This window comes from Watersipora subatra, chromosome 6 (assembly GCF_963576615.1).
Source record: "Watersipora subatra chromosome 6, tzWatSuba1.1, whole genome shotgun sequence".
Taxonomy (NCBI): Eukaryota; Metazoa; Bryozoa; class Gymnolaemata; order Cheilostomatida; family Watersiporidae; genus Watersipora; species Watersipora subatra.
The window spans coordinates 43,024,400-43,029,796 of record NC_088713.1 but is presented as its reverse complement, the minus strand read 5'-3'; positions in this window follow the sequence as shown (position 1 = coordinate 43,029,796).

Sequence of the window (5,397 nt, the reverse complement as noted above, 5' to 3'; positions counted from 1 at the left end):
GACCATCCTGGATGGTTGTGGACACTATCAATCTTGAGGTCCTCGCAGAACAGAGTTTCTTCGGCAGGGCCATCAGACTCTGTTTCAGCCAAATTGATTCGCTTGGAATAGATCGCTGATCTGCAAGCCTTTCCCCAGTGGCCAACTTTGTTGCATTCCTTGCACCTATCTGACCGAGCTGGGCATTGAGACCTTGGATGTGTTGTTCCTCCACAGTAGCCACATGTGCCTGACTTGCCAACACTTGGTTTACTGACATGGGCTGGTTTTTGTCGTCGTGATGACCGGGAGACAGCTTCGACTGGTTTAGTTGGCAAATCAGAGGCGAGTGCTTGTGAGCTAATATCTTTCATCGCCCTGGCAGCCAATTCTTGTGATCTGCAGATTTTTACGGCCTCTTCCAGTGTGAGATTATTCCCGAAGGCTATCAGCTTTTTCCTAGTACAGTCTTCGCGGATGCCTAGAACAATCCTGTCGCGGATGAGGTCTGATTCTACATAACCGAATTGGCACTTCTGAGCCTTTTGGCGCAACTCAAGATAAAATGCCTCAAATAACTGTCCTTCAGTCTGTGACGTAGAGTTGAATAAATATCGATCATGGATGACATTACGTTCTCCGACACAGTATAAGTGTAAGATTTTAAGAATATCGTCCACTTTACACGAATCTTCCTCATACTGTGGGCTTGTTTCAATGATTTTAACCGCTTCAACGCCTACGCAATGTTTTAGCATAGCCACTTGGTATTCATTTGGCCGTTTGTTTAGCTCGGTTAGTATATAAAACGTTTTCCAGCTTGACACAAATGACCTGTAACTTTCCTCCTTGTCTTGCAGTAAGTCAATTGCAGCAGGCTGTTGTATGACAGGTTGATATACAGTTGACATGTTGCCGGTCGACTCAAAGCTCACAAAAACAGTTTGGTCAGTTGCTATATCTTCGGTACTTGAGTTCAATAATTGGCTCTCTGGTTCAACAGAAAACACTGGACATGGGAATCACCAAACCAACTCGCTGCCACCATGTAGTATTATTGCGTTTGGCTAAAGGTAGAATTGTAGAGTTGCGGTTTTATTCGTAGTTTATTGCGTTAACTTGCGCCCAGAATGATCACCGATGTCAAGGTCAAAAACTACGTAACATTACATAAGCAAGGAAAGACAACACTTAGAGTATAGCCAGCCTAGTTCCACTACAACATCAACACAATTATATTTTTTTTATTAACATATGAATGTTGTTCTATGCTGAGTACATAAAAAACAAAAACAGTCTTTATCATAGTACTGTGGTTTTACATAAATAAGTCAGTAAACGATACTTCATCAGGATGAATATGACACATTACTTATATTCTACACGAAAGAAAATCACAAATCTCTTACATTTATGCAAAACTTAAGTGCAACATCTTACATTTATGCAACACAATCATAAGTCCTGGTGAACCTTGTCGTAAATTGCTTCATGTGGTTTATTTAACGAAATAAAAGTACTGTCCAATTTCTTTTTTAACATTACTCACGCGAACGTAAGTAGAAATGTGACGCGTGCTCGCTAGAATTCTAGAATTTTAACCAGCCAATAAGAGCAAGGGTTCGGCACGAAATTTCGAGCAGGACCGAAATGTTCGTTTCGGCCAGAAATGTCCTTGGCCGAACTTTTTAGAGCTGAAAGCGACGTCGTTTTGCGTCATTTAGTTCGGCTCGGCGCTCGTGTGACCACCCTTTACCGTTCTTCGTTAGCCAGAACGGGCAATGTTATTATATATAAGGAGCGCACTCACTTAGTTGAGCAGAGTAAATGGCCATACGCTCTATGGCTAGTGGATTTCCATATCTAATTAAAAATTGAACGGAACCACTCACAATTTATTTCTGTATGAAATAGTCTAGATCGTGCCAAGTAAAGGCCGGCAAATTCCTTTACAGTATATAATATCTTTCAAGCTAAATTGCTAGGTTGTCGTCATGTAGATCTTAGTAAAGTGTGTCCGTGATATCTTACACTCAAACTTAACTTGGTAGAATATTACTACAATAGGGTTGGACAAAAGGTCTTTCCATTTAATTGAATGTGATAACAATTTTTTCAAGTTTTCACTTTTGTTTAAATATTACTGACAGATCCCTTTACTTGCCTGTTAAAGTTTAGTAGCGTTAGCTTCCTTCTAGTAGTACCGGAACATACGTATGAAATGAAACTGCTCTGATAATGCTTTCCAGATAACGTTAGGCTAAGCCTCAGAGAAAACAATGTCTTTCACCTCACACAAGTATTGAATATTGATTAAAACATTAGTGTTACAAAGGGCTAATGTTTCAAAGACGAGGCGCGTAGACACACTGGAAGAAATCTTTAGACTTTATGACTAATATTTTGTTACATGCGTATTGCCGGGCCACCTAAACAAGGAACAAGCTTGTTCTAAAACATAAATCTTTTTATTCACAAGCTAGTAACACTAAAAGCAATAAACGCTTCAAGTTTAGTATGTTGTATTGCTAGTATAACTTTAAAATATTCCTGGTTTTCTCTTAATAGAATGCATATACTGTCATTTATTCGACTATCCATTGGGTCAACGCTGATGGGAGTTGGCTGTATTTTAGCTTCCCTACAGCTATTGAGCAAGTACATATTACAGTGGATGCCACCTGAAACTGGGTTATCAACATTCCTAATACTTTTATTTTATAAACATTGTAGATGATGAGATTAGCACAGTATTAAAGAAACTAGGAGTACATTTCGTGTCCCATACATAGAGGTAGCTCTGTCTTAGAGGAGTTTGTTAAACCAGGAGTGTGTTTTGTACTCCAATCCAAGATGATGCTCTGTCTTACGTTGTGTAAACTTTTAGTTGCAGTGTCCTGCATTAACATTCTTACCTTGAAAATTTTGGTTTTCAAAAAAGATAGATAGGCACAGCTCTTTTTTTAATTGAGCTTGTGGCCCCTATTTCGTTATCTAAATCACAAACAATGCCATTACCTTATTTTAGCTATTTAACCATTACATCATCACATCTCTCTAAGAGAAAAACATAAGTGGCCTAGTTTTTGAGCCGACACATTGAACAATGTCATTTATTAAAAAATTATAATTGTTTTTTATACTCACGGTCTGTATCGGCCACCATGACTTTTAAAATTACAATTAGTCTCTAAGCATAAACAAAAACTTTAGATTTTTTATTTTCTGCTTTAAATAATTCAGTTCTTACTTTTTGAGCATAGTACACCTAAAAAAACCAAGCGATTGGCGGCCATAGCACCAGCTGGCTAAATCACATGGCTTTTCACATGGCTCGGCTAAGCCTAACCAACAGGAAGTCGGCTTGGCTGAGGGTGCGATTAGAGGGTCACCAAACGGAGAAGAGACAGCTTATTAGCTTTGGCGTCGGCGCAGAGACAACTGGCTGGAGAGGAAGAGGACCGGGCCTTACACATGTTTAAGGAGGCGTAACAACTAAAATAGGAAGAATAAGGAAAATCTAATCTTTGTAGTTAGTTGTATTCTCCTACATTTGACTGTCCTTTTCATATGTACCGTGAGTTGATACTCAAACAGAGCAGCTTGATCTAAGTGGAGCAGTAAAGGTTCAAGTGTAATGCTTTACATACAATGTATATGTAAAGCATAACTAATTAATGCATCTATAAGCCACATAATCTATGTATATTTATACATAAATTATGTGGCTTATAGATTCATAACTTAGTACATATATGCACATGGTTTATTACATGCAGTTATGTCTGAATATGTTGATATATCAGTTTAGATGAATGCACAACATTGAACAAGTAAGGGACATTTTTTGCACAGAAAATTATATGTTATCAACATATACAACATTTACCATGCTTATTTAAAAAATGTTTTTATACGTATTTGTTCAGATAATGCATCATAAAAAATTTGTAAAGCTTGAGGCATAGTTGAAACTAATTGTGAAAAACCATTTCTCTTTACGCTACACTTTCATTCAAATATTAAAATGGCTTATGTATAATAAAGGTATTTTAGTTGTCTCCGGCTAAGTATCTTTAGCTTATGAAATAAGATAACTTAATCTAATATGAATATTTACTATAATAGTAGCCTTTTTTGTCTTTCTGTTGAAAATAAAAACTACAACTTATGAGAAACTAACCCACACACATGAATGTTCAACGCTTTGTTAAGAAAATTACTACTGAACCATTCATTGGCCTTTCCATGACTTACAATAAATCTGAATAATTTTGATAATAATAAGAAAATTGTTGCACAGCAAAATTAATTTTTATTTCCTTTATAAAATCTTTACCAGTCAAACTTTTTAAAGTAAAATAATTATTTAATAGGTTCATCATAACTCGAAGACGTACCATGCAACAAAAAGTACACATTTATCATGGGCATTCCGAAAAGGATATCAAGTAAATGGCTAGAGCGATGACAATTACAAGGATAGCTTGGCTTTGCAGTTATTGTAGCTTGTTTGTGGTTTTGTCATAAGTGCAGCCATGTGTAAAAAAACAGTCTCAGTGAATTTACACGAGGCAGTGAAAATTGAAGGTGTAGAATGGACATACTAGGCTAGCTTTGCTATAATTGTTTGTGCTGCTTTTACTGAAGCGGTAGATAACCTACCCCTAGCCAGCATTGCAACCCTCAGCTCACACCAGCCAAGTCAGCACCTAACATGCCATGGAACAATTGAAAATTTGAGTTTAAGATGACTAACATAGCAGTTTTATCCATTTCGGATGAGTTGACACATCTTGAATTACATGAAGAATATGGCTGGCTAAAAGAGATGGACCCGCCAACTTATGGCAGAACTTTAAAGATCAGGGCAGATAGTCATTGCATTAATTAAAGTGCTTACGCATCATCTGTTTGGTTAAAGCTAGTAACTAAAAATGTTGAGTGTTGCACATAACGATTGTTAGTTTAAGCTGTACTTGAATACAGATATCATATTGATAAATATTTCAGTAAAGCTTTTTAGGTTTGTTACTAAAAATAATTTGTCTGCCATTTGTGTAGTTAGTATATATAAAATAGTTTCCTCCATATACATATTTAATATATATATGTAAATAAATCTATATATTTTGGTAACTATTTCAGTAAAGCTTTCTAGGTTAGTTACTCAAAATCCTTTGCCTAGTATATATATTTGAACAAAATATTAAGAAGAAAGTAAACTTTTAGTTATTGCGCTACAAATTTGTTTCGTGCGATGCACTCATTAGACATGGTTGTACTAAAATGAAAAGCTTTACCGAATGTGCCGAAATGTCAGAATTGGGCTCGCTGTGTTAATCATAACTTCAAGTCTACAAGATAGCAGCTTCAAGCTTCTCCAAACACCAGGTAACACAATACTATATGTGCACA